General features: G+C 32.4%; 1 protein-coding gene across 17 annotated transcripts in view; it reads right to left on the bottom strand.

Moving 5' to 3' along the window:
* Nucleotides 1–19,395, bottom strand: part of LOC107510012 (WAS/WASL-interacting protein family member 1-like) — a 106,868-nt gene that overhangs the window by 48,008 nt on the left and 39,465 nt on the right. For 7 of the 17 annotated variants that reach the window (XM_036228537.1, XM_036228539.1, XM_036228542.1 and 4 more), the window contains exons 1-2: nucleotides 12,787–19,142; nucleotides 5,507–5,574 (exon numbers count right to left, since the gene is read on the bottom strand). The gene's annotated coding sequence lies outside the window, so the exon portion shown is untranslated. Of the gene's footprint in view, nucleotides 1–5,506; nucleotides 5,575–6,798; nucleotides 9,134–12,786; nucleotides 19,143–19,183; nucleotides 19,295–19,395 lie in introns of those variants that run through there. The other 10 variants (XM_036228550.1, XM_036228552.1, XM_036228553.1 and 7 more) reach the window with 7 other exon arrangements.

Genomic DNA, 19,395 nt, shown 5'->3' with positions numbered 1-19,395 from the left:
GCCTATGCCCTGTCTGGGGCCACCTGACTTGAACCACCAAGCAATCTGCAAATGGTTGCCACCTATCCTGGGCTTGGATGTGCCTTGAGGCCAAGCTGCAAACTGAGGCCGGCTGCCGCTAGTGTTAGGCTTGAGGCTGCTCAGCAAGAGGTGCCGGGAAAACAGAGGCCAGATGCTGCCTGTTTAGGTTTTTGTGAACCTTTGAGAGAGATTAGGAAAGTCCACATCATGAGCCAAGATAGGCCATTTATATGGAAAATCCACCAGAAGTAGCTTGGGTGGGCCTACGAGTTGGGTGGAACAGGGTTTTATGGAATCACTAGAGTGGGGCAACCCAAGTTAACCAGGTTGATAGAGACTAAGATAGGGTGACTGCCATGCTTGGCGGAGGGCTCAAAGCAGAAACAAAAATCTAATTCAAATTATGGTTACTTGTCTTTTCATAAGAACTTCTGAATACAGAGAACTATTTTCGGTATTGAGTACTGTGCTAAGCAGATTATTTGGTTTCATTATTTCATACCTATCATCCATTCAAACTGGTCTAGCTATGAAGTAATGATTCCTGGTATGGTCCATGCCATTTCTCTACTCCACTATTTTTGTCCACTTGCAATATCCTAGTGCTTCTATCCCTTAAATCTCTGCTTCTAAGTTTACTGACTAAAAGAAAAGCCACTTCCCCTAACTGGATATAAAAAGAGCCCTAAAGGCCAGTTGCAAGCATGGGCCTTCCCCCCGCAAGATATTAAAAAAAAAAAATCAGAAAATGAAACTATTCAGTTCTTGTCATTTATTTTTATGTAATAGCCTTAGTTCCTAATCTGGTGGTTTATATTCTCGCCTGTGAGCTCTTAATTATCTCTACTGGCTTGATATACATATATGTATACATATGTCAACTTCTCATTCTTATGACCTTTTAAGAAAAAAAGTCATTAACAAAATAAATAAATGTCTTGCTTAGGAAGTCAACTTAAACACGAATCTGAGTAAACAGCTTAGTTTCCTTTCCATATTAAATAAGTTTAACAAAAATTTTAAAATAGAATAAAAAATATAAATTTATACAAGTAAATGGTTTGTGACTCTAATTTTGTTTCAATGAACATTTTTTAGTCATATTTACTTAATGTTACACTGCTCTAATTTCAGTTCACTAACTTACATAAGGTGTCATTGTATTTAATAAAAAAATTAAAAATTTTTAGGTATATCTCCTAAGCTTTAAAATCATCTTGAGTGCAATAGATTTCACTGGTCAATTTTTGCATTTTTAAATTTATCAGTAAGGAGCAGAAATAATTTATCAAGACAGTATGATAAAGAACAGTAAATTTGAAGCCAGAAAATCCATGATGGAATCCTGATCTTGGATGTTATTTCAGCACACATAGCCTCAGTTTCCTCATTGTAAAATGGGCCTATTAATGTCTACTTCATAACCCCATTGTTAAAACTGTACAATTTTAAACTTTTATGAGTACATCTAGTAGTAAAGAGGTATCCAATAAATTCCTGCTGAATCTAAATTTATAAAATTTGAAACACACTTCTGACAAAGTCACTGTTTCATTGGGCTGCAATTCAACATAATCCAACAGTGTTTATGACAAAGAAAAGTTTGTGGAATTAGGCTGCATTAATAGAAGTATTATTCATAAGAGATGCACTATATTTTGTAGCTCAAGCTACACTGGGTTCAGTTCTATATACAGTATTCTAAAAGATATACTGACAAAGTGTAGCAGATCCAAAGGGATATCTAAGATACTAATGGCTAAAATTCACACTATGGAAACCAGTGGAAGGACTTGGATATGGTTGGCCTGGAGAAAAATGTAAACTATTTTTAGAAGCTATATCTAGGGCCAAAGGATGAAGTTATATACTAAAGTAAAACCTGCTCTCCTATGAGAATTTTATTTTATATCAATCATTACTGATATAAATGTAACTTATAACAGTAAGGAAAAAGTTTATTATGGTTCTAATTCTAATATTCACAACTGAATTTTAGAAAAATTAAGTTTGGACTATAGGACACCAAATACTAGGGGGATAAAAAAAAAAAAAAAAAACCTTAGAGCCAAATTAAGAAATATATAATTGAAATAAAATTTAAATGAATTTATTTATTTAATATAATAGGAAGAGTGAAACTGACAGTCTAGGCAAAAAGTCAGGTGATTGTTGATATCGAGATATATAATCATTTCAATTCTGCATTCATTTGTTTTTACAAGGAGATAACTGAAAACTCAAATATTTCAAACAAATAAGTAGTGACAAAGGGCAAGACTGGGGATGTCAACTACTATATTTATGCTTAGAACTTGCAATTCCTGTTATACAAAAGTTCATTAAATTCGTATGTTTATTTCCTATTTAAATCGAAGTGCATGCTATTAAATTTTGTCTTATTTTCATTTTCTAAATAAGTAGAAATTATTCATAATATTCATAAATAAGAAACTATTCTTTGAATTATCCTTCTTGAACTGAGAAGTTATTCTGGGTGAGAAAACAATAAATCCATCCCCATTCCATAATTTTGGCACCAAAATTCAAATTTTATGGCTTCAATAATGTTGAGAGCAGAAACAGCCTTGTCTTAAACATAAAAGCTTGTATTTAACTCAACCATTCTGTTAAATACTTGTATCAAAATAGTTATTTGAACAAAGAAAAACAGTTGGAGTGTATTATAAACTTCCTGTTAAGAAATTATAGAATATACAGCTTTAAGAGCCTAGATTTGATATAGTAACTAAATTAATATCAATTGATCCTATCAGTAAAGTTTGCAAAGCCTATACAAAAGAATTATATAATTTAAATATATGGCCCAAGCCCCCTTATAAATCTTTGTGCTTTGGATTATAAGAGCTTTTACTACTAATCCATGTGCCGAAAGAGCAATTTGTTTTTTCTCTTTTGGCGCACCTTTCTCCCAGTAATATTTATATTGTAAAGTTATTCAAGACAATTAAAATTTCCTCATGATTGGCATAGGCAGACAGTAATTTACACAAATTTCCATGACAAATAAATTAAAAAATAGAAAAACTCAGTTGTATCTAGTGACGCATACCAGAAGCATTACATTTTTACTGAGAACACAACAGATTTTATATCATTTGCCATATTGATTACTTACTGCCCTGATTACAATATTCTTATTTTATCTGGTGTACTTTCAGTCTCACATTTACATTATTTATAATTCAAGAACTGACAATATTTTCTAAAATGGTATAATTACATGATATTACTATGCTATTGCTAACTTAGTAATATTTCTAAGAACTTTTGAAAATCACTCAGAGAAATAATTTTTGTCATTTCTTTTTACTAGCCTAGCTCTTGAGAGCACACAAATTTAATAAGTCTCTTGATTCACAAAGTAACATTTTCTATCACTTTTTTTAAGGGACTACAAACACTGATAGCACTGAATGGTGAATTTTCTGCTTTATCTTCTGTTTCCTCATTATAAAGTCAATGTCTTAAGATCGAAACAATTATCTTAACTGCTGACAATACAACTAAAGATATTTTACTTAGCACCAAGTGATATAGTTATTTTAAATTCGCATAACAGAATTACATAACTTAAGTATAGGTACCCCAACATACAATGAGAAAAAAATCAAAACATAGCTCAAAAAAGAAAAAATTGGAAAAAAGAAAAGAAATAAGGCTGAATGTTTTATGTTAAGCAACAAAAATTTGAGCTTTAAACTGATAAACTTGAAAAATATTTTATCTCTTTAGTCAATTTGTAAAAATGGGCCCAAAGCCCTGTCATTCTTTAATTCTGATAATATCAAATATATGGAACACCAACATTCCACAACTTCTGGAACATCTACACAAGTGAATAACTTAAAAAAATCTCTATCTTAAAAAAATAATGCTATTAAACAAACAAAAAAATAAAAGAGGTAATACACAATCATACAGAATCACTGATTATTGTCACTACGTAGCTATTTTTCTGGGTATTGTTTAATTGGAAACATTACCACTTTAGTATCTTACATTAAAGGAAATGCTAAGCACACTACCTAGAACAAACAGAAAGCATTCTAACTATGAAATATTGCAAATAACCTATGTTTAAAAGATGCTGGAGAGTAGCCAAGAAAGGCATTTGCTTAGAAATATATAAAGATGAAATGAGGTTAAGAATATGACATTATCTGTGCTTATAAATCTGTTAGAAGTTAAATGATTCCTATTTCTTGTTGAAAAGTGGACTGCCCTCCACTATACAGTAAGAGTGCAATACGAGTTGAAAAGACTGCTTTTTCTAAGAGTTAAGTTGAAGAAAGGCTGAGCTGGCTTCCAAGGGACCAATTAGGAAACCCAAGCCTGGATTATATAGGATTCTTTGGGGATTTGCAAATGTTTCCATTCTAGTTTTCTGGAGACAAAAATATAAAGGGAAAAAATTAGAAAAAGAAGTGACCTTTGGCATTTGGCTACTACTCTTCAAACTGACTCATTATTAAAAATTTGTAATATTTAATTGATTTCTACCCTAAAAATTACTTGAGTTCAATGGCTAATCATCTATGGTATTAAGGTCACTCCTTGACACACATACATTATTTACTGAGTCACTAATGCAATGGTATGAGATACTGTAAGAAAAACATGTGAAGTACTAGTTTTCATTTAAACAGGGCCATCCCTCGACATCAAGAACAGAAAAAGCTGTACTTCAGTTTCTCTTATTTAGAGATGCAGAATTAATTCAAGCAATAGATAGAAATGAATCTTTTTGGTATAGGGTCTTAAATACTTTTAGGGAAATAAGTACCTTATTAATTTATCATGACCTAGATTTGAGAGTTTTTCTAGGGGTAGGATATTAATTTCAGCTAACCTGTTAGAATTATTCCCTTAGAATTTATTAGTTGCTCAAAAGTTAAATGGATCTGGGTAAAAACGTTTCTTATTCTAAGAAAAGATGTGTGCATGTGCATATGTTAAAGGAAGGAAAAGGGACTGCTTTCCTGTTTTTCCCACCTCCTGATTTTTAACAGCTAAATTTTAATGACTTCACAAAGAAGTCTGAAGTGTAACCCTAGCAAAACATTAAAAATAAAAAATCATGGAAAAACTACTTCTCAAGTGGAGAAGATACTTCTAATATATAAACCATAAAAAACTTTCAATGAACCTAAATAATGATAAGACCATTACTTATTTGTAAATTCCTTTCAAAGAAAAGGATTAAAAATTGTGATTCTCAGATTTAGAGATTTAGAGTCTAGCCATAAAATACTCTAATAGAAAAGTTACCTAAAGCAATGGCATTCATTATTCTTGCCCTAAATTGGATTAAATTAATACCAAACTTCAGGATATTGGAGGTAAGGGGAGGTTAGAAAGCTGTAATTTAGGATGGTAGAAAAAAGTTCAGAAATAAAGCAAAACATGACATCAAATAGTAACTTTTTATAGCAATGGTGGGGGACTGCGAGTTAGTACTTACACGGTAAGAACTGCTGAAATTTAGTAGGGGGCTGTTATATTATGGTCTTCATTTCCTTATTATTAAACCTAGAAAAAAGATTAAAATGAAGACTTTAAAAATTTGATCACATTATATGAATTACAAAATTCAACAGAGGTTGATAATCACATATTATAAAACACAGCAGCAGCATTTATATATTTCAGTCCAGAGAATTACCATTAGTTTTTAAAATTCACTTTTCTATTACTATTACCTTCTTGAAGTTCAAAAGTTTAATATGTTAAGTATAATTAAAACTCATACTTCAATGTCTAATTTAAAGCATACTGAGCTTCTGGAGAACATCATATAATAGCAAATATCTTAAGATAAATTTAAAATCACACCTGAAGACTAACCACAATCTATCTATCTCTCCTTTCTTCTCTCCCTCTCCATGACATACACACACATACATGTATGCTACTGCAAAATCTAAAAATCTATATATTTTCCAGTTTTAAGAATTCTATTATAAAACAGTATAAGTACAAAGCTTAAGGTGGAGTAAAATGTATAAAGAAATTTCTGAAAATAATGCTATGCTCTATGGCCACGAGAAAATATAATTGTGAAACTGCCTGAATTAAAGAATAATGAAAGAGTAGTGATAAGAGAAAATGTTTTCATTGTTGTCCTTCTAAGAGTAGGAAGGATTATAAGCTAGTATGCAAAAGAGGACATTACAACATATCTTTAAAAATAAAATAATTTAAAAATATTCTAGAAACTTAAGTTGGTTAGAATGTTTGATTTCTGTGGGACATATAAATTGAAGTTCTTATGCCAACTAATGGTTAAGCACTTATTACTATTACAAGTCACAGAATAGAAAAATTGAATAAATCTATCCATCTATACTCTTATAGGAGCATTCCTAGCGTACATCTTATTGTAGAAATATCTTCACCAAGAAAAGGACAGCACATTTTTTTCATATATTTGAAAAAAATAAATATTTCAAATCCACAGAAAAACCAAGAGAATACCAAATGAATCCCCACATCCTACCCCGGCCCTCTAATCCACCTATATTGAATTCTAATATTCTGCCATCCTTACTTTGTTAATTTATTATTTTTTTAAGAAAAAAGGCTACACATATAGTTGAGTCTCTTTTATACATATCCTGGCATTCCCCTTTCCCCTGAGGTACAATCACAATACTGAATTTAGTATTTATTTCCTATGCATACTTTTACACTATTACTTTATATAAATGTTATCACACCACATATGTATTTTATATAAATGTCATAGTTTATAACCTTTTGCAGCTTATTTTCGTCATTCATCCATAATACACATAGCTCTCACTTAAATAGCAGTATAACGAACAGTTCATAACATGACTGTCACAATTTGCCATTCTCCTGTTGCTTAACATTTACGTTGTTTTCCAGTTTTTCCTATTAAAAGTAAAAATAAACAAGATTTTATCACACGTATAAGTTTATCTAGAATGTCTAGGAACGGACCTGGTGGGTTCAAGTCTACGTGTATCTTCAACTTTACTAGAATTTTGTCAAATGCTCCCATAAGCAGCATAAAAAAGGTTGCCTTATTTGGATTTTCCCAATATTTGGAAGTACTTTTAAGAAAAATAGCTACTATCTAGATGAAACTTTAAAAAATTCTTAAGGGATCAAGTATAGGTATACTAAATATCTAAACAAATAGAACAGACTAAAATTTGGACCCAGGTACTTGCACAAAAATAAAGCTCTCATAATACACATTTTCCTCATGTAACTGAAGAAATACCAAGAATTAATCTAGGACTAATGTGGTAGAAATGACGAAATTCAAAATTAGTTATTGAGCTTATTTACAATGACCAAAGTGGGGCGGGAAGCATAAAATGGAAATGGTTTATTGCTGTGAAGAAGCCTCTTTCATTTCACTTTGGGCAGTGCTTCTTACATGTGGCACTTCTCAAAAAAAAAAATTCACAGTCTATAAAAAATACAAATTCCTGAGCCGCAGCTCCAGATTCTGATTCAGCAGGTCTGGAAAAATGTTTTATTCTAGGTTATTCTGACACAGGTGGTCCCCAGACATTTTACACAGTAATTAGACTAAAAACAAGGTGTTTGCAATGTAAAGGTTTATGTAACTCACTTTTTGATTAAGGATAGGTTAACAGTCATTAATATGTTATTTGTTAAATTACATCAACATATTAAAGAAAATATTTCAGAATATTAGAAACAAAAAAAAGTAACCTCAATTTATGGTTGAGTATGTTTGACTTCACAATACTAAACCAGGTTGTGGGCTCATTAATTATTTCAGATAACTGAACACATACTACGACAAAGCTCTTTTTGATAATAATAGCTGAGAACTAATGTTCCAAGTTTACTATAAGGGAAAATATTAACAGTGGGAGTGATTAGTTGTGATTTTGATAAAGATGACCAGGGAAAAACTATAGATATCTTTTTTAAAAGAATGCTATTGCATATGTTGGACTTTAAATCAGGACATTAGGCTCATACACTAAAATAAAATATCAGTTGTCGTTTCCGGCAAGAATGGTACAAATGAAATTAGAACTTTAGAAATCCATTACTTACTTTCCTATAATTACAACCAATTGGAATTATTTAGATACCAAAGAGGAGGAAAATATGTAAATATTTAGGTTATGCAAATCTGTACAAACTTAAATTGTAAAATCAAAAAACTCTTCTATACTATTTGAAATTATAAAGTCCTGTTTTCAAAAGATTTAGAATAATCTTAACTTTCTAGACATGACATTATTTTAATAGTGAGTAAAAGTAAAGACTTATGAGTTTCTACCTGCAACATGTTTTGCATTTAGTTATATGCAATACTATGTAGTACAGGGTGCTGTTCTCTTTAGTTACAGTGAAATCAATAAGTATTTGGCCTTGTCTAGACTGGCTGTAAGAAAGATAATTTGGGCTCAGAATATGGCCGAAAGTAAAAGAAACACTACTGTGTGGCCATAGTCAACTTTTCTTTTCTCAATATATTACCTAACTTGTGTTATCAGTAACTAATTATTAATTTTTTCCAGTCTACCAGCTTAAAAGTGAAAAACATGAAACATAACATTCAAACTTCCAAAAGCAAGATGTTTCTATTCAGTTCTGTAAAATTAACTGAATAAAAATTACATTAACTAGAACCAGAGTAAACAGTAAAAAATAATGAGTCTAAGAACTGTAAGTATTTTCTGTTCTCTTTATGCTACTTTGGGAAGAAAACACCTTTTTGTCAAAGAATTACTCATTATACTATACATGGGTTACACTGACAGTTGGGCCCTTCCCACCTGATCTATAAAGGCTTGTGGGTGCAGGCTCCTTTGGCCACCATTATTGCATATTTGATGCTATTATGTACAACAGCTGACAAGAAGCAGCAATCTCCCAGGCCCTGCTCCCAGCTGTAAGGGAGAAGAACAAGGGCTGTGGTGATACTTGTTTATTCACTGTTGCTGCTGCTGAAGCAGCAAAGTGAGAAAAGCATATAGAACACAGGAAAAAAAAAAAAAATGGTTCAGCCCAACTTACCTATCAGGTCTGCTTACAGTAATAAACAGCAGACTTACTTAAGCAGGAATTTTTTCTTTAAAAAGTGAGATGAGAGAGAAGGAAAGACAAAATGGTGTTTTGATTAGAAAGGGAACCTATAATATACCTAAGAAAGAAAATTAATGACATGTATAATGATCCTCAGCTCCGTTTAGATTTAACTGCTCAATTACACAAATTCTCAGAAGAGTTCTATCCAAGTTCACAGTAAATTTATAGAGTATTTTTCCTAACTAATTTCCTGGAAAATAAAAAAGTATCTAAACTTGAATCAAGAAATGAAATTATATTTTGCTGATATAAAGCTCCAGGCTCCCAGGTTCTACATGTCTAATCACCACCATATGTTTGACATCAGACACTATTAACAAAGTAATGAGATTTTACAACAACTGCATCTATTAAAAAAATTTCCACAGGTAATTTACTTATGTTAAATGTGTAATATGAAGTTAAAAACTTAGTACATAATATCAATTGATGCGTCAGAAATAGAAACTGTTCTAACAAATTATCTTTAAATGGGATGCTATTTATGAACTTACAACTTTAAATTTAAATGCAATTCTCTTTTAACACCAATTTTTGATTCTGAAAAATATTTTAAAAGTTAGGAAACTTAGGAAATTTATCAATTTTTAAAATGCTAGAATTGGCTGATAAAATTAAATAATACCAGGTCAAGGCTAGGTTTGAGCTTTATTAAAAGTATAAAATATAGCAATATTTAAAATTAAGATATTTTTTAAAAAAAAGCCAATCTTTTATCGAAACTGAAAAAATAATTTTTCTGCTGAGCAGCTCAATAAGAAACAAATAATGCTAATAGTAAAAATAAAAAATAATTCTGAGGATCACAGGATAATAAAATCATATGTATGTATTTAGTATGAAAACTATATAATAAAAAACTAACAGCAAATATCAAAGGATTTGTAAAAACTAAGTTCTAAACTTAAAAAATAGTTAATAAACTATTAACCAGTAGATTAATCAGTCTTAGCAGCTACATGTAAAACAGGCTGCATGTTTCTCTTTCAAGTGACTCTAACCACGAAAATAGGAAAGTAAAACTAAGGCAAATCATATGTTAATAAAATATCTAAAGTGTGGTTTGTGGTGCTGAGAACTGAAATTCTACTTCAGAATACTATTTAATAAAAAATTTATATCCTCACATTAACTTTTGAAAATGCTTATCAGAAAATATAACTGATGCAATAGGTCTTATTTGAAAAAAATAGAAATAGATTAAAAATGTATTTGCTAGTAAAAAAAAAGTACAAAATTTCTTCGAACATATAAAAACTTTTATCATGATAATTGTATTTACTTTTTAATGATACCTCAGCAACACTATAAAATATTAAAGTTGTTATAGCTAACGAATTGCTTAAGATATAAGTTGTCCTTATAAATTGGCATTGTACATCAATGAGAACTAATTTCAAGTCCTCTCATACATAGATATGTTAAATTACCTCTACTGTAGTTTATCCAAATATTCTTAACTCCTAAGGATAACTATTTCAATAAAATAGGAACACTGGCAGTATAACTGTATTTTAGAAATAGTTAAGAATTTCTCCTGAAAATGAATGTTATTTAACCCTGAAAATGTATTTAACCAAAAATATAAATATTGCACAAACAAGATATAAATTTATCACTGAAAAAAAGATAACTCAATAAATCCTTTCCCCCAAATTCTGATATAATGAAATATATATATTTATTTTTAGACTTAGCTAGAAATAATCAGGTATGCGAATTTAATAGCCAAAATCCTTACAAAACTACCCTTGAAAGGTAGTAAAAAGATAGCCAATCACATTTTTGCAGTAAAAGCCCTTATTAATCTGTCTCCTAAAATAACACATACTACAAATTAGGTTAAAGTTTCTTACCCTGTAAGAACCGACCACATACAAGTGCACTGAGTCTTTTAGATATTAAATTATTTACTAAGCTCAAACTTTGGAAGTTTTTAAGCCAGTATGTAGCTATAGAGAGGACAATTTTATGATGCTAAGTATTTGTGTCCAAACAATAAGTTTCGACAACTTCAAAGAATACAAATCATAAACTTTCTAAATGAGGAACAACTCTGGATTATGTCTTTGCACTATAAACTCAAAAGCTGCCTCTCTTCAACCCATTTAGTTCTTTTAAGCTGTGTATGAAAATATCTGGCTTGAAAGTGATAAATTGGACCTGGATTTTAGTTTCAGACACTCAGAAACCGTACTTTTTACTTTTCATCTTAATGTTCTCTAATCTGGAAAACACTGGTTATATTAAAGGTGAGAATATTATATTTTCATCCTATTCAAACTAAGCTGTTTTTCATAAAATTCACAAATTAACGTTATGAAGAGACATTCTAATTTATCTCAGATACCTTACAGTATAATGATACCAATACCTGAACTTTATCCTTATATTAAACTGATTTCTATTTTTAACATTTTATTTAACCATAAGTGTTAATGGATCTACATTCCTGGATTATCTACCTAATATGTACTAACACAGAAACATCCAATATTAGTTTAGGATTTTGATATATTATCTTAATTTTCAAACATTCTTAAACATGCATCTGAGAATTTTCTTAAAAAAAAAAAAACTTAACATTGTTTAAAAATAAAAGCAATTCTGTGACCACAATAATAATTGCACCTCTTAAGACTAAATTACAACTTTGTTATGAAAACAAACCTTTGTAATTCCCAATATCTTAATAAAATAAATATTTTCAGGTGAAAAATATTTAAAGAAAAAGTTATAGTATATTTTACTAAACCTCACTTTATCTAGCAAATAGTTTCAAAAATATGGATAACATTTTATCATGTGGTTAATACTTTACTATGCAAAAATTAATCAAGTAAAATTTAGTAATACTGTTCGATAAGTTCATTTTCATTATATCAGATTACCACTTTGAAAACAATCAAGAATTTTATTAGCTGAGTACCTGAAATTTTCAATCCAAACTATAAAAATCAAAGAAATTATGCTATTAGAGTGGTTGTTATAAGGTATTCTGGAGGAAAAAAACAATGTCACTAGAAAATTTGGTATTCACAATTTATTTTTAAAGAGTTTGCAACTTTTGATATGAACAATTTAAATATTTTATTCAGAGTACTTATCAGTAAGATATTAGTTTCTGGTTATGAAAGTGGGTTTTTCAGTTTCAACCAATTTGCCACTTTTGGTTAGGATACTACTTGGGATACTTTAAATTCCCCTCAAATAGTCTCATTAATCTTATCTAATTTTATAGGCTCTACCTACCAATATTCTTGTCACATAGCCAAGCACCAAATTTCATGATTCAAATCTTCCATTTCATAAGATGAAAAGTCCACTATTTAATTTTTTTTACATATAACACTGTAATAACCTTAAGAGGAGAAATAAAAAACCACTATATATGCTTATTTTTAGAATAAATTCAGTTGGAGTTTGACCTAATGCAAGGTGATGAGAACATCAACTATATTTCGAAAATCTTAAGTTTTAATAAGCAAGAGCACTCAACCACGGCACTTCACAGGATGATTTCTGTGTATTAATAAATTTTTACTTTTTTAGCACACCTAAAAGTTCTATCTTAACCAACTGTCTAGCCTAATTACAAGATGTAAAATTTCATACTTTTAAAATTCATTAGTATACCTTAATCTCCTATCATGTTCCAACGCATTATGTGAGTGTTCAATCAAAGAAGTTAACTTCTCCAGAATTGGCTCTGTCCTAAAGGTTAAAACCTGCAATAAAAATGTCATGTATTATAGCATGAAGACACTCAACAGATTTCCACCTCCTGCAGTTCTACAGTGGATCCCTGAACAGAGGTAAGGTCTTCAGAATGACCTCAATTTTGCCTGTGTTCAAAAAACCCCCACTAACTTGAAAATAATGTTATTTAAATAAAAATAACTTGATTAGAAACACCTGTGATATGCTTTATCATTCAAAGCCTCTTTGAACAAACCAGATTAATAGTTTTCTGATTTAATTTCTCTTGAGAGCATTCATTTTCAAAACTGTGTGTGTGTATCTAAGTAGGTGTTAAGAGAACTGGTAAAGGGGACTCATAAGGAAAATACTGGAGATATAGTTTGTGCTTCTACAACTCATAAAATCCATACAGTTTAAAAATTACTCAAGGGATGGAGACAGATTTTTAAATTCCTTTCTCCTCAAATTATCAAATGTTTAATAACAGAAATTACCATTTTCAATTTTCATCTTTTGTCATGCCTGAGCAATATTGATATTTCCAAATATTTTAAGACATCACAATTCTAACAGAAGAAAATTTAGAACTTACTCTTTAAACAAATGAAAATATAAGTAATAAATGGGGGATGGTGACTAGCGGGCCAATGGGTTTTTAAATGTTTCCAAGTAGAGGTGGTGTAACCCAATGTATGTGAGTTGCTTTTTCATTTTTCACCTAAATCTTAATGATTTAGCAGCAATCAACTGTATAAAAATATTAACTTGTTAAATTACCAAAGACTTGTAATACACGTGTGAACCATAATACTGAGTTTTTCACTTTTATTTAAAATAGCTCAGGTAGAGAAATGAAAACCAAATAATCCTTTATTCTTGTGCTGCCAAATATTTGATTGTTTAATGGCAAAAACCACCCCCCCCCACAAACACCAATACAAATACCATGACATTTAAAAAAATTTAAATCATTTCTATTGTCTTCCTCAACGGATACAAAATTTTATATACGTGAGCACTCTGAAAATTAAGGTATCTTAACGTTAAAGTTAACAGAAGGAAAACAGTAGACATCAATATTACTCCATGCCAAATGTTAAGTTTTTAAATAGTAGAAAAACAAAAGATACTAGATAATAGGATAAAAGAAGTTCAAATACAAGACAAATACTAAACTAAGTGATAAAAATGTAAAAAAACCCTTGAAATAGTACAACTGAAATCTATTACAAAAAATAGAATCCATGACAAGTCTCTCCTATGCAAAGATTCTCTAGTGAAATAAGACAGGATTAAGCAAAAGTATATTAAACTTGTCATAATTTGATAAGAAATATTAAGAATAAAATTTGCATATACTTAATATTAATTCTAATATTTGAAACTTATTTTCCTAAAAGAAAGATATTTTAAAGCATCTCTAAGACAGGCAAGAGGGAAAAAAAAGGGAAAAGGAAATCGTTTCCCTACCAAAAAGCACTACTTATAGGAAGGCTCTAGTCATTTGTACATGCAAATAATCAGACAAATATATAAACATGCATTGTGATATTCTAAAACTGACATGACTCTTATAATAAGAAAGTCACAACTTTTAAGCTCTAATGCTGTCACTTGTAAAAGTTAAATGCAAAATGGCTTCATCTCATTTTCAACACTTATTTGAAAGAAAGTGGTAGTTTATTACTGATTCTGTTTGGTCTTAAGAGAGGGGCTACCAAATTTCAGCAAGTCAGTTTGAATTCTAATTACATGCCAAAATTAGTTGCCTGACACACAGTTTCTAAGTAGCCGAATTAAAAAAAAAAAAGAAAAAGAACAAAATTGTATATTCGCTAATATTTTAATAAGACAATTCTTTCTAAGTTGTGTTATCTAATTATAATCAGACCAATAACCTGTTTCTTCTAAAAAAGGGTTAAAATAAAATAAATGTGAGGATCATTAAGCTTCATTAAACAAAAGAATTAACAGACAAAAGCCAATTTTAGGTCAGTTATTTTTTAAAATGAGACAAGTTTCTGTAGAATAAAAATTCAAAATAGTGTGTAAATTTATATTGTTTGATTAATTGAAGAAAGCTTATGTATCATGTAGAAAATATATCTATATAGTCTTCTGGGCTTTTTTTTCTTTATGTAAACTCAATCGACTATTTTTGGATTGAAGTACTTTGTTACATTCTGAATTGTTACTACACACCAATAAATAAATGAATAAAAATATGTCTTTACAAAACAAAAACAAAAAATATGTAGTATACAAAGTCTGATGAAATAAGGAATCCAAAATACAAAAAGTTATTTTGAAACTGTCATCCTTAGCTCCAGTTCATAATAAACATTAAAAGTGATATTAATCTGATAAGAAAAAATAGTATTACATGGAAACAACTGAGGCTACAATTTGTATATGTACAACTAAAACAAGTTGACAGCATTAAAACAAAATCTAAAACTGCACTTTTACCACGATTTTTAAAAACAGTACGAAGGGCAAACAAATAAAATCAATGCTACTAGGAAGACTGATACTTCTCTAGATCCTTCTCCCCCATAATATGTAAATATGACTTTAAAAAGAGTTGAGCTACTGTAGCAACACCTTTCCCTACTATTGTTTTCCTGTGGTGTAATATGACTTTTCTAGCCCTTACAATAGAAAATAAATTAGAATTATCAATTTCTGCAGAGAAATATGGATAATATACAAAATAAAATAATCATACGCATCTGTTGGAACTAAAACCTATATGCCCACAAATCTAAACCCAAAATCTTCCTCTTATTTAGCATCACATAAAAAAAGAAAAATATTTGAATGCTGTGGATTTTATTTAGGTGCTAGTGTACTCTCAAGCTTTAAGTGTAGTATTTTAAAAAAAGGAATCCTTCACTTCTTATAAAAATGACTTATTAAGCAAAACAATCCTTCGGCCATTACCCCCAAACAAAAAAACCTCATAAACCAAAGTGCTAAAAAGGTATGGTAAATTTAACCAGCCTTGTGGAATTTAAAAGCCTTCCTCCACTCCGCCCTCAAAATTCTCCAAATCATATAATAATTTACATGAAAACTAAAACAAAAAAAGAAAAAAACAAAATAATAGTAAAAAAAGCAAAACCCACTAGTTCTGATATATAGGAGAAATTACATTTAAAATTGAGATGGGGTCTTCTACAATTTCATCAAATCAAATATTACAGAGAATTGGTACTTTCAAATGAAATTTTAATGAGATTGAAAATAAAACAACTTTGAAAAAAGGTAATGAACACAGGTTCAGCAGTTACAATTCTTGTTATAAAGACAACACAAAATAATACAATTTCTAAACTCCGCTATTCTACTTATTAATACAAATTATATTTACAGTCCTGCAAAGATTTATGAAAGTCATAGGATTTTTTCATTTGAATATTTCCTAACAATGCATATTTGACCTAATGTGAGAATACAAACTCCTGTTTCAAAATTTCAACCTCTACTCATAAAAGCACATAAATTTCTATTAAATTTTAAAAAACTTTTAAAAAGCATCTACAGCTATCCTGTTTATCTGTGAGTTTGCTGATTTTCTTTGAAAACCACACCTACCTTTTATCAAGATGCAACTAAACGAAATGACAAGCTTGGCAATAAACAGAAATGTACTGACGGCTGTCTCAAGAAAAAAAATCTACTTATAATCAACCAAATAAAACACAACACGCCATATTGTTGTATGAAATATATTTCTTCATAATGAATTTAGCAAAGGAATGAAATCATATATACGCACCTGTGCATACTTACCTGTTGTACTGTGTTAAGCAACATAAATTTCTTGTAAAAAAAGTTTTAAGTCCACTGCATTAGCTGAATTAGTAAAACCAATATATTCTAAATTAGATGTGAAAAGTCTTTAAAATATATCAATTTTTATGAAAAATGTGTAAAAGCTTTCTAAACATCAAAAAAAATAAGTTTCTTTTCATCAAAATTCTCATAATCTGCATCTAAATATATGTAGTTTAAAATGAAAAATTTGTGTCAAAGGAATCAAAACCCTAAATGCCTAACTCAGTTTTTATCCAACAGAGAACAGGGCAAATATATAAAAGTATTGCAATTTTATCCAGCAGAATTACGACTTTGCGAAAATTGCCTCCTCAGTTTTACTTTTAATATATATTTCAGAAACACTCGAAGGTTCTTTCTGAAAAAATGTTAAACACCAGCTTTTTTTTTTTGACTCCTCGTCTTAACGTTTGTAGCTATTTCCGTGGTTTTCTAAAAATACAAATTTTCGTAAAGTCGAGAATTATAATCTAGTGTTTAACATTCAAACCCCCCAGTCCCGCTTCCTTCCAGCCAATCAGGGGATAACAAGTCCGGTGTTTTGGGAGCTCCGTTACACAGAATTTGAAAAACATCACTTTGCGCTTTCTTATTCTCATCGGGGAAAGATTCTTAGTGAGGGCGGGTCCCCCAGTCTTTATAGAAATAAGAGACCAATCAATCGTTACATCAATTCCAGAGGGAAAACTCTTCAGGCAGGCGTCCTGAAGAGTGTGTGATTGCGGTTCTCTGGAAGCGTTATTCCTCTTTGCGGAACAATTGAATAGCTGTTGCAAAAACCATCTCCTGCATATTCGCAACCCAGAACCGTGTACCCCACCCGCAAACCATCACGCCAGCAAAGGGTTAATCTAGCGGCGCCTTCGGGGTAGAAAAAGGATTCCAGATTCAATATATCTTTAGTGAGAAATTTTTATAAAGGTCATTATCTATAAAGTATTACTTAAAGCCATCACTGGCTTATATCTCTCAAGAGTTGTCGAGTGAGAATTGGTAGAAACTGCGAGCTAAAACAACAACAACAACAAAATAATCACTAAAGGAAAAGACAACAGTCCTATTCCCTCTGCCTCAAAGTCAAGAGAGTTCCCAAGAAAAGGTGGGGATTGCAAAACTACCACTAAGTTGTCCGGGTAAGGACTTTTCGGGAGGAGAACATCAATACTGTTTCACAGATTGCTTCTTTTCCTTGCGACACGTTTCAAAGACTGGAGAAGGAAAAATTTTAAGAAAAGTGCGACTCGGAGGAAATCGCAAAGAAGGAAATCGCGTACTTGAAGCCTCATCTTTCATCTCACCCAATAACACCTCCCCCCTCCCCCCAAGGACAACACCAGGAAAGCAAATGACAAAAATCCCAAGCAAAAAAGCGAAAGCCCAGCATCTTTCCTGGGAGCCCACTAAAACCGCAAGAGACTGCCCCCGCCCCATCTGGCCCAAATTGGCAAAACCAGACCCGGTCAGTGCTACCCCGGCCCGGACCGAGGCGCTCAGAGCCGGAGGTCGGCCTTGTGAAACTCACTTTCCTCGGGCACCTAACGCTTTAGCGTCAGACGACAATATACAGGGTTGGGTCCCGCACGACTGACAGACAGGAGGTACCCGCTCCTCCGGGTCCTCAATTTTCCGCCTATCTTAACTTTTTATCACGAGAAGACGACCGTCAACCGGCTGGGTAAATTGCGATGGAAGAACGCTCGGCTCCGCAATGGGGGAGGGGGTGTTCGTCCCCCTCCTCCTGTCAAGGAGCTGCAACCTGCGGAGCCCCGCCTCGCCTCGTCTGGGTCCCCGGGCAGGGGGTCCCGCTGACAGATCCGCTGGGCGGCGGCTGCTCCGCTGCAGGCCGTCTGCGTCCCGCTCAAACTGCAACTCCCCTCCCCCCACGTTCCCGTATCTCCGTGCTCCCGCCACATTCTGCCCGCAGCTGCCAGCTCGCTGACACCCTATTACCCCCAACCTTATCTCCTTGCATTTTTAGCAATTAAAATGAGGGCGTACCCAGTGCCCACTCTCTGCACCCCCCACCGCCTGCCGGTCCTACAACCACCTCCCGAGTCCCGCTCGGTTACTTCAAGGTCTTACCGACTGCGCCAACCCTGGCGAAACTCCGCTGATTGCCTTTTGCTCGAAGTAATTTTTGGCGATTTTTTTAGTGATTTTTTCGGTGGAGTCCTAGTAGCGATATACTCTCGGACAGGTTATCCCGCCTCACCCGCTAGATTGATGAGATCAGGCATCACTCGAAAATGGCGCCGAAAGCGCTGAGGCTCCTCATTCAAATTCGTTAGAGCCAACCCCGCCGCCCCGGGGCATGCCGGGAACGCGGGCTGCCTTCACAGCTGTCAATACCGCCTCCAACCCCCCTTGGGCTTTCCCAACACTTTTGCGCACGCGCAACTCCTACTCCCCCCCCCCAACTCCGCGCAGTGCACATGCGCAGAATTATCGTTGTTCGCCGCTCTCCCATCGCTTCCTTTGGTGGCAATCCTACCTCTTTTTCTTGCGCGTGCGTGCAGCTCCTTTACTCAGCCGCGGAGGTGGAGGGTCGGTGTGGAATGTGGGCCCGAGGGTCCACAGATGACGTTATCAGTTCATAGGCATTTAGTCTAGTGTTCGAGGAAAACAAGGGTGCAGCTTAAGCGAAAAGAAAAACGTCTTATTGCTAGTGTCTAAACTCACAGCAACGGAACGTGTCTCCGAGAC

Source organism: Rousettus aegyptiacus, unplaced genomic scaffold (genome assembly GCF_014176215.1).
Source record: "Rousettus aegyptiacus isolate mRouAeg1 unplaced genomic scaffold, mRouAeg1.p scaffold_m13_p_11, whole genome shotgun sequence".
Taxonomy (NCBI): domain Eukaryota; kingdom Metazoa; phylum Chordata; class Mammalia; order Chiroptera; family Pteropodidae; genus Rousettus; species Rousettus aegyptiacus.
Note: the sequence above shows the minus strand (reverse complement) of the source record. Positions and strands in the feature narration are given on the sequence as shown.